Source organism: Triticum dicoccoides, chromosome 7A, assembly GCF_002162155.2.
Source record: "Triticum dicoccoides isolate Atlit2015 ecotype Zavitan chromosome 7A, WEW_v2.0, whole genome shotgun sequence".
NCBI lineage: Eukaryota > Viridiplantae > Streptophyta > Magnoliopsida > Poales > Poaceae > Triticum > Triticum dicoccoides.
This window is the reverse complement of record NC_041392.1, coordinates 587,290,875-587,308,672: the sequence shown is the minus strand read 5'-3', so window position 1 is coordinate 587,308,672 and position 17,798 is coordinate 587,290,875. Positions and strand designations below refer to the sequence as shown.

Sequence of the window (17,798 nt, the reverse complement as noted above, 5' to 3'; positions counted from 1 at the left end):
GGCTTGAGCTTTCTAAGAACATTCTCTTCTTCTTCTTCTGCAGCTTCAGGCACTGGGGCCTTGTTCTTCTCAGTAGCTGGAATGCTTCTTGTGTTCCTCTTTGGCTTTGGCTTTGGAGCTGGCTTGGCCTTGGAAGCAGCTGCCCCTGTTCTTATGGCATCACCCATCAGCTTGGGTGCCTTAGGTGCTGGTGCAGCTACCTCTTCTTCTTCCTCCTCATCTTCCATGACGGAAGCCTTGCCAAGCACTCTGGCTACAGTTTTCTTCACCCTTTCTTTCCTCTTCTTGCCTTCAGCAGCAACTGGCTCAATGGGAGTGGGCTTCTCAGTTGAAGCTCTGGCCTTTGACATAGGCTGCCTGCCTGCTGGCCTTTTGATCTTCATCCCTGGTTTTATGCCCTATGCTGGCTCAACTCTCTTGGAAGTTGCTTCCTCTTCTGCCACATAATCCTCATCTTCTGAGTCTAAGGTTCTCTTCTTTCTCTGTCTTGTGGCAGCTTTAGGCAGATTGCTAGGGGTGCTCCTGCTGCCATCATCTGAGGAACTTGAGGGACTAGTGCCCTCACTCATCTGCACTTGCTGCTCTGACAAGTTCTGGCTATCACTTTGGTCTGACATGATGCAAACTCTGACTGCTGACCCTGTGAATAGGTTATAGATGAGATAGAGTGGATAAGCGTCACAAAATGCAGAGATTTTTGCAAAAGAATAATTCAAAAACTTAGTTTTAGTTTCCCACTGAAAGCATCTCGGATCTACCGATTTCTAAACTCGGTGATACCGAAGCAGTTTTGGCACCTAAACTAGTGAACTCGGTCAGACCGAGTCACAGTTTGGTGGCACCGAGACTGCTAGGGTTTCACAGAGTTCCAAAATCGGTCACACCGATAAGTAATTCTCGGTCAGACCGAGTCTCACTTGTGCAATGGCATAAGCCAAATCGGTGGGACCGAGTTTTTCAACTCGGTGGGTCCGAGATGGTTTCGGTGGAAACCTAACCCTAAATTTTTTGAATTAAACCTAATCTACGAGTTCATTGACTGGATAGAAGTTTAACAAACGTGGCAAGAATCATGATGATCACAATGTGCTAAGAATCGAATTGGGGAATAGCACAAAGATCGAGTCCATACCCTAGTTCGGCGGAGACTCGCTACGGCGGCAACGGCGGGGTTGAATTTCCGTTGACGGCAACGGAGACCAGCGACTGGAGGCGGCGAGGAGATGATCCAGAGACCAAGTTGGCAGAGCAGGCTATCGCGCGGGCGAAGGGGTTCGGAGAAATTTCCAAAATTTTGCCCGTGACTATATATAGCCCGACCCTGTCGGTGTGACCGAGTGGAACAACTCGGTGGCACCGAGATGCAAAACTGTATACAGTTGTTGCAACTCGGTGTGACCGTATGGTTCAAATCAGTTGCACCGAGATCGAAAACCTAGATCAACTTAATGATCTCGGTAGGACCGAAAGTAGGGTATCGGTCAGACCGAGAATCATAAAGAGGTTTTGGAAGTTTAAGTCTATGACGAATCGGGGACTCCGAGCGCTCCTCACACAGAGTGGTTCGAATCTAACTTGATCAAATATTGTGATGTAGCATGAATAGAGTTTGAGACGAGAAAAGCATAGATAGCTAGAGGAGGTTCTTAGGCATTCTTGTCCATCCACTTGGCAAAAGGAAATAAAACCAAACAATCAAAACAACAAGTGGATGTCCTCGAATGAGTAAAATATGCAACCATCATGCTCACACAATAAGATGGCAAATGAAATATGTGACAAGGCATGCACAACCAATTCTAGCATCTATCAAGCAATTTGCGATGACAAGGTCATCTATATATGAGTATATTGACTTAGGAGTCAAGAGAGAACATTTGATCATAGGTCATACTCATCGTTTAAGCTCAAGTGGGGTTACCACTTTTACATAAAGCATTGTTGTGTTCACATCTTTAGAGTTGCTTTATCTCAAGTCTTAGAGTAAAGCTCCCCCTAGATGTGATATTCCCCCCCTTAGAGGGATGAACTAACCTCGGGTTTTGTCGATGATGACTTCATGTAGATGTTGAAGATGTGGATGCTCAATGTTGATGTAGATCACTTGGAGCTATCCATTTGAGTGAATTGCACTTTCAATACCTACATGGGTTAGTCCCACAAGGAACAAACAAGGATATCCATAGACATAGAGTGATGCACACACAAGATGATGTCCATGAAAACTTTTAGGTTACCTTGTCCCTTGTCTTACCAACAAGAGGGTTTGTGACTCCTTGAACTAGTGCAAGATGTGGAAGTTGATTGCACTTGTTCTTGCCAAAATGATAAGAGTGAAGTATGTTGGCGGAGTCACCCTCAAGAACTCTCTAGTTCTTCTTCTTTTGGATCCACACCATCTTGATGGGAATCCTTGGAGTTGTAGTCGTACTTGATGAAGTGGAACTTGAAGTAGTCTTGGGAATCCACTTGACTAAGGTCTTAGGAGCTTCTTCAAATGCATCAATTTCCTCTTGAAGCTTGTCCTTGCCTTTTTGCTTGTAGTCTTGTGGTGCAAGATCATCTTGAGCTTGTGTCCCCTTGAAAGAAGTATCATACTTCTCTTGTTGAGAAACAAACTTTGTCTTGGGGTATTGATCTTCTTCCCACTCAACTCCATTGGCATTGAACTTTCGTTCAAAACCAACACCTTGATTCTTCCGGTGCATTCCTTGCTTGCGCACAATTTCCTCGAATTGCTTACTCCCGGCAAGGCTTTTGTACACTCCTTTCTCTATAATTCCCTTCAATAAGCTATTTTCTTGCTCAAGTGTAACTTGGCTAAGAGAATCATTAGTGGAATCAAGAGCTCAGCCTGCACCCCGACGCCATTCAAATAAAAAGGCATGGGGAAATACGCCAGACCTACGAGACGTATTGGTGGACAAAGCAAAACACGTAAGATCAGTCTACGGATCGCGGGGGCGCGCCACTACGCGAGACGATAATCGTCACGCCGGATACAGTAAAAGTAAATCCGGTCGGGCCGAGCACAGCGGGCAAGACTCATTGGAGCTGCGTCGCGATATAGCCCAGTACAGAGGTGCCGCACACCCCTTATGCTTCACAGATGAAGTAATGGATCATCAAATCCCAGAGGGTTTCAAACCCGTAAATATAGAATCATACGACGGTACAACAGATCATGTGGTATGGATCGAGGATTTCCTCCTACATATCCACATGGCACGCGGTGATGATCTACACGCCATTAAATACCTCCCACTCAAACTAAAAGGACCAGCTCGGCATTGGCTCAATAGCCTGCCAGCAGAGTCCATTGGCTGTTGGGAAGATCTTGAAGCCGCATTCCTCGACAACTTTCAGGGCACTTATGTGCGACCACCAGATGTTGATGACTTGAGCCACATAATTCAGCAGCCAGAGGAATCGGCCAGGCAATGCTGGACACGGTTCCTAACAAAGAAAAATCAAATTGTCGACTGTCCGGATGCAGAGGCCCTAGCAGCTTTCAAGCACAACATCCGCGACGAGTGGCTAGCCCGGCACCTTCGTCAGGAAAAGCCGAAATCTATGGCAGCCCTCACGACACTCATGACCCGCTTTTGTGCGGGAGAAGACAGCTGGCAGGCTCGCAGTAATAACATATCAAAGAACCATGGTACTTCGGATACTAAGGACGGTAATAGCAGGTCATGTCGCAACAAACATAAGCGCCGCATTAACAACGATAATACTGAGGATATGACAGTCAATGCCGGATTCAAAGGCTCTAAACCCGGTCAGCGGAAAAAGCCATTCAAACGAAGCACTCCGGGCCCGTCCAGTTTGGACCGTATACTCGATCACTCGTGTCAAATACACGGCACCCCAGACAAGCCAGCCAACCACACCAACAGGGATTGTTGGGTGTTCAAGCAGGCCGGCAAGTTAATTGCCGAAAACAAAGATAAGGGGCCACATAGCGATGACGAGGAAGAGCCCCGGCAGCCGAACACCGGAGGACAGAAGAGGTCCCCCCCACAAGTGCGGACGGTAAACATGATATATGCAACCCACATCCCCAAGAGGGAGCGGAAGCGTGCGCTCAGGGACGTGTATACGTTGGAGCCAGTCGCCCCAAAGTTCAACCCATGGTCCTCCTGTCCGATCACCTTCGACCGTAGGGACCACCCCACTAGTATCCGTCATGGCGGATTTGCCGCACTGGTCCTAGACCCAATCATTGACGGATTTCACCTCACTCGAGTCCTTATGGATGGCGGCAGCAGTCTAAACCTGCTTTATCAGGACACAGTGCGCAAAATGGGTATAGACCCCTCAAGGATCAAACCCACAAAAACGACCTTTAAAGGCATCATACCAGGTGTAGAGGCCCATTGCACAGGCTCAGTCACACTGGAAGTGGTCTTCGGATCCCCGGATAACTTCCGAAGCGAAGAGTTAATTTTTGATATAGTCCCGTTCCGCAGTGGTTATCATGCACTGCTCGGGCAAACCGCATTTGCGAGATTCAATGCGGTACCGCATTATGCATACCTCAAGCTCAAGATGTCAGGACCTTAGGGGGTCATTACGGTTAATGGAAACACAGAGCGCTCTCTCCGAATGGAGGAGCACACTGCGGCCCTCGCAGCGGAAGCGCAAAGCAGCCTCTTAAGGCAATCCACTAGTTCGGCGTTTAAGGACCCGAACACCTTCAAGCGCGCCCGGAGTAATCGGCAACAGGACCGCCTGGCACATTCCGAGCTCGCATAGCAATGCGGCCCCCACCCCGGTCCCACCCAAACGGCGAAATCCATGCCATGCGTACATAATTACGCATTAAAAATACCATGGGCACAGGCGGGGAGGGGGGCACGACGGTAGCACGCCCCAAGTCGCGGCTTAAACCACACTAGGGGCTTCCTGCTTTGTTATTTTTCTCTCTTTCAGGACATTAATCTCTGGAACCCTGTCCAGCAGCATGATTGCCGAACACATGATGCAGCAACCAAGAAGGCAGAAAGCTACATCACACCACGGAACTCCCAGGTGGATTACGATAACGAGTGAAATACTTGCTTTAATATTATTCCTCAGCTTGCCCTTGGAGGGGACATAGTCCTACTTTTTGCTTATCGCACTACCTGTATCATTCTGCTCTAACGCATGTTTTTTAATAAACAATGCATTGCATTAAGGCTTTTATTGCATTCTTCTTTTATATATACATACTAGCACATATGCCCGTGCGTTGCTACGGGGAAAAATTGATGTGTCCACTAACACGCCCATGAACGCGGCATGTCAACATGCACCGGAAGTAAAAATACCTCACCCACCTGTTTTACTCACTAATAATTGCACAATCATGTTAATCATGTTCAAACTCATCGAGATCAACATGTTGTAGTCTAGTTCAAATTATTCAACCTGACATTAGTTTGAAATAATCAAAATTGACTTTATATCCCAACAATCTGCAATAACAACCAATAAACAATAAGCTTTAATAATAAACAATTACAACACAAATACAGTAGCTAGTAATTTCTATCCATCTCTCTAACTGTCTCTTCCCTTTGTACAATATAATGGCATCATCGCACAAATAATGGCAACATCGGTACACAGGAAAACGAACAAAATTGCTCCAAATCTCAATACCAATCTATGTATTGCCATGTACAAAGTTTCCCCAAGTAGAGCGTAGGTGCCAAAGAAGAATGAGAAGAAGCCCCCCAAAAAAGCAAAAAGAATACAGCAGAAATAGAACACCGCACAGCAGCAGCACACGATCTCGGTCTGAAAAAAGTGTGAGAAAGGAACTATTTACCTGATACAAAAAAAGACAATTCCCTATTGCATTAAAAGAAGCTATTGTGGCAATACATGAGTTTATGGCCTCATATAGTCATGTGAAAATCTCAACGCATCTTTGCTTGAAATACTCTTCAGGTGATTTGCCAAAATTAGGTGTGCCATTATGCTTGGTAAACTCAACAATCCGCTTTCTGTAGTTCATTACCTACTACAGTATTTGGCAAACTGAAAATAATGTGTAGTGGAGGGCACAAGTGTACGTCAAAGGGGATCATAAGCCAAAGTATGTTTAATAAATCACCATAGAAAAGCACAAACCTGAGTGTGCAAACAGAATTGTTGGCGATTGGAATGGGCTTCGATGAAGAAAATTTCCGATCGACAATTTTAGATCACGAGAAATCACAAATTACTAACAGCTTCCTCCAGGAATCTGACATAAATACAACCCCAAAAGCAGTGATAAATGCTTCCCCCTTGAAGCAGTAAGGACAACTTACCATATCTATATACTTTCTTCTCTTAAGCTCATCTCCAACATAAATTCTCTGAAAATAAATACACCAAAGATGGATTTTTACCTTTCTTGGTACTTTAGCAATCCAAAGCTTCAGCCAACCATTGTGTAATTCTACTGAAGAAGACGTTCCACCTTTTTTATCCATGTTAATAATGAGATCTTCTTGCCTTTTCAGCTTGAACACGGAAGGCCCTGTATGCTTGTAGCAGCTTGGTAGTGACGCGGCTTGGGTGCGGATGTGGAAGGCCTCGACGCCACGTTTGGGCATCATGCACACCTCCTTCTAGCGCTCGTCCTCATCGAGCCCCACCAGCGGCTCCATGGCGTAGATTGTATCTACTGCTGTATCTTTTCGCATGAACAATTCAGTGTACAACGTGTACACACAACACACATCAGCTTGCTTCAGGAGCACATGAGGTCGTGATAGGTAACATAATTATGGTTAGGCAATATGTGTGTCGTTCAGTTCAACAAAATACCAATTTCATTTGGTCAAGTCTTAGATTTTGTTCTAAATAACCAAATCACTTGGGTTTGATCTATCATCCATGCCGCGTATGCTAACTCAATGCAGTAACATGGAATGACTCCATCCGCAGTTGCTTGATTTGCCACCATACCAAACTCTCCACCGCTTAGATCGACATAAAGGTGGTGACTGGAGTTTAGAGATTTTTCTTCATGGGAGTTATGCGGATGGACAGAGGAGAGTCTTGTTGTTAATTACGGGACCATGCCCGACGTTCCTACAGATCGGGGTCTCCTTCCACGGCGAGAAGGGCTGCCTCGAGGGCCTGGACTTGTTAGAATAGGCCAGCGACTTGGTGCTCCGGCGGCCTAGATCGGACATGATGAGGATGATGGACACAACCCTTCTTGGTGCTACTGTAAATTCTGTTGGGAAAATGCAATGCATCCCACTTCAGATGGTTCGTTTAGCTCTATAACAGATGGCCCAATATGATTGAATTAATTTATTAGCACTCAGCAGTCACTAAATCATGAAAAATAACACTGTTCTTAATAGAGAAGAATAGAATAGAATTACTAACCTTCAGATTCTCAGTGCCATAGCATCACTATATGACCTCGGAAGAAGCAGTAAATTGGCTTGCAGGAAGCAGGCCACGGCCATGAGGTGTAGCACGTACATACACCACCTCATAGCAAACATCCGCCACCCTATGGATTCCTCATCAAATCAAATTATGAACAAACTGTGAGCATCTTTTATCTTAGCCACATCTCTGGACATAGATGTAACCTGTACTACCTCAGTGTTGTCTTCCTGGTTAGGACAGATCACTGCATGAAACGTCACACATGATTAATCAGTCAAAAAGGACTATCCGAAAAATAAACCAAAACTTGTAGGATTGGCTAATACCTTTCTTTCACCACGCGTGCTTTCCATGAGATAAATCCATATTGTAGCGCAAGAAACAATCATAGGTTTCCAGCTTCTAAGGGCAACATTACCAATGTTTAAGGGATGTAAACAATTAACCATCAACATCCTTGTCTAGGCTAATGCCGCTAAGAATATTTTCCACATCCATATGCTGATTTACACAATATCATCATACAAAAAGAAAGCTTGGTGATGCATTATACCAGCAAAACATGGACATAAACAAAGTTGAATCCTGACCAACATATACTGAAAACAAAAACTGAAACCAAATACAACTAAAGTTGCTCGTCTATTACCATCAGAACTAAAATACTTTGTATTATTCAGTTAGATCAAAACCGTTCTCTAGCACATCTCAAATGAAATATTTTGCTAATTCATGAATCAATCCACATGCATTATCCATCACATTAGTAAGTAGCATAGATACATGTCATTCTGTAGCTGAGAATAAATTAGAGAGAGAGCTGTTTTCGGTGCATCAAAAGAGGAACTTTTGGTGGCTGCTCTCCATCAAATATCAATGGAATCTCAATACTAATTAGAGAAGGGAGAGGAACTTACAGTGGCTGCTCTGCATCAAATGTGTCAATGCAGCACATGTTTTTCCTCTTACCTAGGCCTTGTCCCATCGGCTGTCGTCCAGCAGCAGCAGTAGCACCACCGGAGCAAGCTACCACCGGGGCTCCAACCCAGCCCCGCAGGATCCCGCCGCCCCTTCCTGAAGTCTCCTTCCTTTCCTTCTTCCTCCCGGCTCTCTCTCTCTGACCGTACTCAAGAGAGCTGTTGCAGGAGACGGGCACCACCAGAACTTTCCCGCCGCTTCTCGCGTCCTCTCCTCCCCTCTGTCCCTCACAGGTGCAGGGCCACCATATCCATGGAGAGACTCCGCCAGAGCTCCCCATCTCGGTCGGAACCGGCGAGGAACGCCGCCGCCATGAACTTGGAGTTCAAGCCCCGCCGCCTGACCTCCTCCCGCGCTTCGTAGATCGCCTCCACACCGTCCCCTAAACAGGATCCGGACCTGCCTCGACTCCTCGACCGGATCTGGCCGGAGATCGCCGCCGCCGCGCCCAGCGTTGTCTGGATCGCGACCCCATCTCGCTCGGAACCTGACTCAGGAGGAAAGAGGTGTTGATGGACTGCGGGCTGATTATGTAAAATATGAGGTGTTTTTCTGAAAAACATGCCGAACGAAACGTTTTTCACTTAATCGTGGACTGCGGGATGATTATGTAAAATATGAGGTGTTTTTCTGAAAAACATGCCGAACGAAACGTTTTTCACTTAATTGTGGACTGCGGGTTGTATTACCCTAAATCACAGAGACGTTTTTTGAAAAACGTCGCGATGGTGAACCCAGAGACTCAATCCGTACTTTATTATTACTAGCAAAAGGGCCCGTGCGTTGCAACGGGATTTTTTTTTATAATCTTTAATGCCTACGATCACATTTTGCTGCATTACCCAGATACAATACCACTCTCAATTTTGTGAAATCATGAACACATTTTAAACGCATAAACATATTTGAAACCGTGGTCATTTTTCAAGTTCATGAACACTCTACAAATTTTTGATCAATTTCAAAAATTAAGGATATTTTTCAAATTCATGAATATTTTATATTATTTGCAAACATTTTTAAAAATTTGCAAACATTTAAAAAACATTTCTTGAATCGGCGAACATTTCTTGAGTGGATGAAATTGTTTTGGAAATTGGTGGGATTTCTTTTGAAATTCATGAATATTTTTTATTTAACGAACATTTTCTGAAATGCATAATCTCTTTTGAATCAGCGAACATTTTATGCATGAATAAACTATTTTGTAAGTCACAAATGATTTTTTAATTTTTAAGATATTTGTTCATTCATGAATATTTTTTAAATTGGCAAATTTTTATTCAATTTCATTAACATTTTTCATACATGACCTTTTCAAAAAATCATGAACATTTTTTGATTTATGGAACATTTGTTTTCAAAGTTTCGAACATTTTTTGAATAAGCAAACATTTTTTAGAAAATTGTGAACACTTTTTGAGGCCACAAACATTTTATGATTTATTTAAAAAATTATTTCAGAATTCCCATTTCTTTTAATTTGAGAACTTTTTGAAGTCCAGAATTATTTAAAGTAGAAAGAAGAAAGCAGAAAAAAACAGGCCGCTTGGACATGGACCGGCCCAAACAGGCGTGCTGCGTCTTCTCCTAGAGCGCATAGAGCACAGTATAGGATGTCCTACAGCATGAGTCGGCCCAGTTGGGGGATTGCCCTGTGTAAAACGTTTTTTACCACATATAGAAAAATGACTATGTGTTGTACCGTGTGCATAAATATATTAACTGGTTAACATCAACGTCGTAAACATATATTTTTAGTATTCACATGGACAACACATCATATTCTCAATTTTTTTCTTTTAGAAAAAATCACGGCGTCAATTAAACAGTCACAATTTGCTAGTAACAACCCTCAGTTTTATGACCTGGACCGAAGAGAAGCAAACATTAGTTGCTCACGTGAGTAGAAAAAGATCAAGGAGACTAACCTTAGAAGTGTGTCTGATTTGCTTCATCCAACCCTTATTATTAGTCACGAAAAAAACCTATAGGGACAATAGTAGGCACTAAAGAATTAAAATAGAATAGCAGTTTTGTGACCTGCGGCAAAGATGTATAAAAGAGTGGAACTAATGTCACTCCATGAAAAAATCATAACATGAACCAATCCTTGTAAATACAAAAGATCTGGGAGTGTATGTACATGAGTTCAGCACCAGCTATCATGGTTACTTCATGTTAATTGAATACCAATGAAGAAGCACAAAGCTAACTAACAGAAACAAACAATTCATGGTTTAGCTATAGTAGTATGCAAAAAACTAACTAACAGTAAGGAAAGCATCAGAATAGATCTGAGTAGCAAGCACCATCTATAGTTTTCCAGCTTTGTCTTCCGTGAATTTTTTAGGTTGGGCCAACCCGAACCAAATATGTGCAGCAACAAAGATGATACTGCTATATGGTAGAATTCTTGAATACTGTTCAAAGAAAGAAGAAGATTAATCTTACACTTGGGGGTAACACAGACTCGTATAGCATGGCCTTTCTGAACCTATAGTCTTGCAATGGCAGATCCCGCGGCTAGGTTTGTGATGGAGGAGAGTGCTGAGGCCGCCGGCGACATAGTCGGCTCCTCGCGAAACGACTATCGCAGTAGATGTGGTCGCGCCGTAGGCGGCAACACTTGTGTGCGATGGGAGGGCGAGGTAGCCGCAGTTGTACTCGTAGGCGAGGCCGGTGTCGGCATGGTCTACAGCAATTAGCACGTACGTAACGGTATGGGGCATGCTGCTGCTACTGCTTGAAGCTACCGATAGCAATGGAGGAGATAGCATGAATGTGCCAGGTGAGAGGCAAAGAAAACGTCTTTGATTTCTTGGTTCAATCCTTGGCTTGTAACAACAAATTTTTCAGAAAAAGTAAACTCAAACAGGGGCTTGCCGCTTGCATTTCTGATTAGCTGAAACATAATGCAAAATACATAAAAAAGATGAAGTAGTTGGTTTAAAGACTCCAGTGCATTTCAGCCAAACTATAATTGTGAGCAATCGGAAGTAGCACCAAATTTTCAGAAAAAATAAACTGAAACAGGGTAGATCCGAAGGGGGGCAAATCAGTTACATTCATTATACAACAATGCAAACAAAGGAAACTCGGTTGAATTCATCGATCATACAGTGGTGTACCAACTATAGTAACAGCAAAAAAAACAACTACTGTGAGGAACACAGGCACCACAAGTTCACAACCAACGCAGCAACGCTATTTTTGAGGGGGTCGAGGCATTACATACCTCTGGTGTAGCCCGCCGTTGGCGATATTGGACGGCTCGACGGATGTTCTTCTACCTCCGGCAAACTCGGCACTTCTTCCTCCGACGAACTTGAAGGCGACACGATGCTTTTCTGGTCCAAGTACTCCGGGATTTGATGGATTTTCTGGTCCAAGTACGCAACCTGATGGAGATTCCGGCCAAGGACCCTTCCTTCTTATAGCAGCGAAATTCAATCCGGGTCGGGCACTCCACTGATTTCTGTTGGAGAAGGCCACGGTCATGAATTCAACCCAAATCAGGCAGGGGAGCAGGATATTACCAGACCTAACAATTAACGCACGACAATTGATCAAGAACAATTAACCCATATGTACCAAGCCAGGCTCCTTTGCTTGCTCCCGCAACAATTACCAACAAAAAACCCGGCCACATCCAACAACATGCTATATAGGATCGCAAAAAGATCCACCTTTAGCCAAGCTTGCAGCATTGTGCATATGATTTTTTACATCAAGTGGCGCTTTGGAAGTCATGAGTATACACCCAATACTGACTGCACAAGATAGAATGAATTTCAGAGTACATGTACCTGTACAGAACATGGAAGCACATAAAAATTCAAAGTAAGAAATTTATCAGGGAACATGGTAGCACTTGGGCTGCAGGCAGAAATTCAGAAAACATGATAGGTCTGCACACAGTATTAGAGAGAACGTGATTACTCCAAGTTGCTAACTCGAATTAGCCTGCAACCAGAAGAGGCAACACAGCCATGTGAGATTGGGAGGAGCGCCATGGGTAATGGACGGGGGCAGGGGGAGGTGCAATGTCCACTGGTCGAGCAGGCTGTACCTTGCCGTGATGAGTGCGCAGACTGGGGAAGTGGACGTCCTCTGCTCCGGCCGCCCCTTGGCTAGCCGACGCCGTGCCTCATTGCCTTGGCCGCCTCTGCCTCCTCATGTTGCCCGACAACTACCCCCCATGCTCCAGCCCGCCGCGCAGCAGAAGCCGTCTCCGCCGCCGGCAACGCCGGCAAGGGCGCCGCCCCTCACCGAGCACACGCCCAGGCGAGGCGTCCTCCGTCCTCCCGCGCAAGGCACGGCGGACGCCTTCTCATCCTCCTCTGCATCAGTAGCCGTCTCCGCCGCCGACAAGGATGCCGTCTCCGCCGCCGACAAGGACGCCGCCGTGCCGCACGGACGGCAGGTCAAGGACCGACAGCATCTGGATAAGATGTAGGCGTTTTTTTTTGAATAAAGGATCGAGGGACCGGGGACGCCGGAGGCCGAGGAGAGGCCGAGAGGGCCGGAGGCGGAGGGGAGAGCCGGACACCTTCCGCGCCGACGAGAGCCCAGCCGCCGCTGTCCCCGTTCCACCTTCTCTTTCACTGGATAAGATGAACAAAGAAGCGCAGGTGGAAATCTTACAAAAATGCAAAGGCTAATTTGTAAATTTGAATCGTTATTTCAGATCCACTTAAGTAGGGACGGCGGGTTTAATTCATAAAACCACAGGGACCTTTGCAAAAAAGCCACGACGGTGAACCCGGAGACCCAATCCGTACTTTATTATTAGGGAGAGACTAGCACAAACGCCCGTGCGTTGCATCGGGTGAAAAAAACCCACACTTCCCTAACCCAATTGCTCAAGACCCTCTTTCATTCCACGACACAACGCCAGGCATGATGGGATGAATAAACTCTTTGAAATCGGCTGCCGTGAAAATATATACTGTAGAAAAAATATGCATGTATTTCGGTTTTCAGTTCATTTGTATTCACCCCACAGGTATGTCATAAAAGTTTTAGTCGATGCGGTGGCTAGCTTGTCGGGTGAATAAAGTGGAGGTCCACAGTTTGAATCCCAGGCGGCTCGCTTTTTTCTTTTTATGCATTTGCCGCCCGACCTCTCGCGCGAGGTCAATCCAAATCGGCCGGCCCAGTCGCTTGATTCCTATGCGAACGGATGTCTTTTTGACACAAAATGCGTCAAAAGCAAATCCTATTTGGCGCTGCAGGTGCCCGTTAACATGTATTCTGCAAACGGGCGCCTACAGCACCCCGTACTGGGCTGGCCCGTTACTGTGTACTCTATTCCGCAAGAAAGAAGGGAGCCGACCCGTGCGTTGCAACGGGAGAAAAATGTTCAATTTGTATGTAAAATTGTAAAATTTATGTAAAAAAATGTTCAATGTATATTCTTCTAAAAATACAACGTATATCAAAAATAAATAAACGTTTGGAATTGCAAAATTTGTTCAGGTTTAAAAATTTTGTTCGAATTTTCGATATTTATCCACGATTTTAAAAACGTATTCATATTCAAATATTTTAAGGAAAATTGTCCACACTTGTTTCCAAGAATTGTTGAAAATATTTAAGAAAAATAAATAGACCTGTCGCTAAACTACTTTAACTTGGGCGCTGCAATTTGAGCATTATCAACAGTTAGCTCATGTGGTTGGCGTCCCTGCTACCTAGCGTGAGGTGGCGAGATCGAACCCATCAAGTGTGGTTTTGTTTTTCGTGCTATTTTCATGTTCTCGTTTCCTGGTTATGGGCCGGCCCGGTTATGTACGTGAGGATTCAGCCAAAGCTCGACTGGGCCGGCCCGATTACGTATCTGAGGTTTCAGCCGAAGCTGGACCGGGCCGGCCTGATTAGGTTTCAGCCAAAGCTCGACTGTTAGAGCTCTCGGGAGTAGTACCACCTCGTTTATATTACAATTTTATCTATACAAATCGTAAAAGCGTATTATGACATGTGAAGAAAGCGTATTGTGACGGTGAACCCGGAGACCCAATCCGTGCTTTATTATTAGGAAGAGACTAGCAAAAGCGCCCGTGCGTTGCAACGGGAGAAAAAAATTTATCTCCAATGGTCATGATCACAATTTGCTGTATCACCAAGATTCCTTATCAATCTCAATTTCATGAAATCATGAACATTTTTTGAAACTCGTGAACATATTTCAAATTCATGAACACTTCAAATTTTTAAACATTTTTTAAATCAAGAACTTTTTTGAATTCATGAACATTTTATACTATTTGTAAAGTTATTTAAAAATTATGAACATTGTTTTAACAATTTTCTCGACTGCTAGCGCTCCATCTATCATGTCCTCATTTGACCGTATTGAATTAGATTGACAAAACTACCTTTTGTTTCCTCCGCTCTCTGCTCTCTCCTAGCACTCCCGACTCCCCAACGCCTGCTCTCTCTCTTCTACTCGGCCGGCTCATCCGACCGGAGTAGCCTGCAGACAAAGGTGAAACTGAATATATGTTGATTATTTCTGTGACCCGAAAGAAATATCTATTTTTGATTAAATCCCGTGTATTTCTTTTCTTCAAGTTTTCTTTTTTTACGCAAAAGTTTCTGTTTAATTGAGAAAGAAGAGAGGGAGCCCATTAGCCAGCGCAGCCCAACACCGTCGGGCCTAACTTAACTTTTTTCACGTCCAGGTCGGCCCACCTTACTCCCGTTAACCCTAGCAGCCAGGGAGACCGATCCCCTCGTCTCCCTCCAGCGCCGCCCCACGCCAGCCTCGACCCTCCCTCATCTTCCTCCGCACACCGCTGGTGACCGCCGCCACCGGGGAAGCCAAGCAGATGAGCATGCCGCCATGGACGCCTCGCCTCTGCCTCGCGCTACCCACCGGATCTGGTTCTCCATGTTGAGATCCGCCCGTTCCGGGCCTCCACTCGCCCCGCTCGCCAACCGCTGGAGCCCCAAATCCCGCCGGCGCCATGACCCGCCGCCAGGAGCTCGGGTTCAGGCCACGACGACTGCTTCCTCCCACCGCACAGCACCCCGCGCGCCCAAATCCCTCCTCCTCCTCTGGTTTTATGAGACCTTGGGCATTGTTTTCGCCACCGTTCCCTTTTTTGATCGATTCGTGTGTGCCTCATCCGCCTGACCTGTGTTTGCGGATTAGTTGTTCGCTCTGGTTAGATTGGATATAAATTCGCGATGTGGGATTATTATTAGCCGAACAAGCACAGGAGGCCCAGCCAGGCGGCGCATAATTCTTTGCGGAGAAACAATCGAATCGTTTTTACTCAATTACTTTTGTACTGCGGGTTTATTTCCATAAAAGTCAAGGGGTTTTTTGAAAAACACCGTGACGGTGAACCCGATGACCCAATCCGTGCTTTATTATTAGGGAGAGACTAGCAAAAAGTCCCGTGCGTTGCACCGGGTGTACAAAAAATAGATATATGCTTAGACAGTTGAAAAAAACTACCACTAAAACAACATCGCAATCAGTCAAACAACCATATCATAACAAAATTTTCAAATGATTTTTTGTTAAAAATGATTTTCAAACAATAATTACTTTTTCAATTTGTAAATCCCGCACCATTCTCAGAAAACAAACTAATAAGTAAACATGGATATGCTCTTACTTGATTTTCCACATGGCAAGTTGAAACAAATTTTGTTATCAAAATCGAAGCACAGTATCAAAAGTATTGGGATAAGATTTCCGATCAAGATTGATGAATGGTTTTGGTTTAAATAGTTAACAAACAATGCAATTAGATCTCATTGTTGCATGCCTAAGGCTCAAACCCAAGAATAGCCATGCACCCATAGTGAATAATAACCATTCAAACCATCATATGCTTAAGACATCACTAATGTTATGTTTCTTAAGGTAGGCCCAAAAATATAAAATAGCATGCTAACAAAATAGGATCAGGAAAGAACAAAGCAATATTTTTCACTGACAAAGATATAAAAGTAGCTACATTATATATAGAAATTGGCTGATCAGACTTCTCTCACACAGGAGCAATCCGTAGTTCTCAAGCTCTCTACACAGGTACTGGATAGCATCTTGCTCAGCTTGAGATGAATAAGAACAGCATGTCAAAACTTCAAAGGCAAAGGAGTCAAAGAAAAAACATGCTAAGCTGTTCAAACAAGATATTTCTTGAACTGTTTCTCCATGTAAACTTACTAAGCCAATCGCTTCCATTGATTCTATCATACATATACCACGTACAATCATCTTCTCTCATGTTTCCCGCCACACTGTTTTAACCCCGCTGCACTTATAGCTGTTAATAGGGAACACAAAAAACATGTATAGTGTTCTCCGGCATGAGAGGGGCTCTCACATCCAACAACAGAAGAGCGATCTCCATCGCAGTTCGACAAAAACCTGCATGCTATGCACCAGTTTTAATCTTGGCTCTTTCTTACAACCTATATAATCGCAAGATGAAGCAGATGCTGAAAACAAACATTCCAGAAGAAAATGCCATGGTTATGTGCATTATCAAAAACCCCAAAATTAAATGCATTTAGTAGGAATCCATACTGTCTCTCAAAGACATACCAAACTAACTATTAGATGAACACAAGAGCTATTCAATGAAACCATCCCTTAGCTCTGTGCAAAAATCTGATTATAATAGAGGAAATGGTTTATTTGGGGCTCCCTCTTGGCCCCGGTGATCAGGTGGCAGCTCTATCCATATTTCACGAGTTCGTCAGCGGGCTGACAGGTACTGCAGGAAATATATAGATTATTGCCCTCAATCATGTGTAATAAATTTGTACATTCTGTCTGTATTTGGTAGTTATTTCTAGCATAAAAATTAGGTAGTAGCAGCACCTCTAAGTGACAGAGTGACATACATAGCAGCATGCCAATCATGGCTCACAAGATTCACAGATATGCATACGAAGAAGAAAAAAGAAAAGCATGTGTATACGAAACCTGCATTAGTGCATCGTTCTGAACACACACAAAGTAGGAGAACGCCCAGGCAGAGTCAGAATTCTGTCAGGAAAGAGGCAGGCACAAAATCAAGAAGGCGTGCGTGCATACCGGCACCTCCAATAAGGAATCCGTGAAGCCGCCACTCCATCCGCTCTCGCAACCAGCTCGGGTCAACGCGGCCGCGCAACTGCCGCTTCATCCCCTCTCACAACCTCCTTCTCTCGGCTGGACCACCCTCCTTGGCTCCTTGCATTGTTGGACTGCGACCCCGAGCTCGCTGCTACCCGATGGCCTCCTCGGCCTTGAAGCAGCAGTGATCATGGACTTGGGGGAAGGAGGGAAGGCCGCCGGGGAGCTGGAGTCTCGAGGGAGATGGAGGCACACCCGTGGTGGTCGTCGCCGAGAGGGGCTGCCAGGGTGCGGCGGCGGCGCTCGAGGGAGTCGGGGTCGGGGCGGGGGGAAGCCGCCAACGGCC

General features: G+C 44.9%; 2 long non-coding RNA genes across 2 annotated transcripts; both read right to left on the bottom strand.

Moving 5' to 3' along the window:
* Nucleotides 1-5,470: 5,470 nt before the first annotated feature.
* LOC119330588 lies at nt 5,471-9,407 on the bottom strand. Its single transcript, XR_005160165.1, has 3 exons — nt 7,716-9,407; nt 7,602-7,633; nt 5,471-7,510 (listed from the first exon to the last, which is right to left on the bottom strand). It is a non-coding gene; the product is annotated as an uncharacterized LOC119330588 (long non-coding RNA).
* A 6,891-nt stretch (nt 9,408-16,298) lies between these two features.
* Nucleotides 16,299-17,789, bottom strand: LOC119328224. Its single transcript, XR_005158888.1, has 2 exons — nt 17,432-17,789; nt 16,299-17,108 (listed from the first exon to the last, which is right to left on the bottom strand). It is a non-coding gene; the product is annotated as an uncharacterized LOC119328224 (long non-coding RNA).
* Nucleotides 17,790-17,798: the final 9 nt, after the last annotated feature.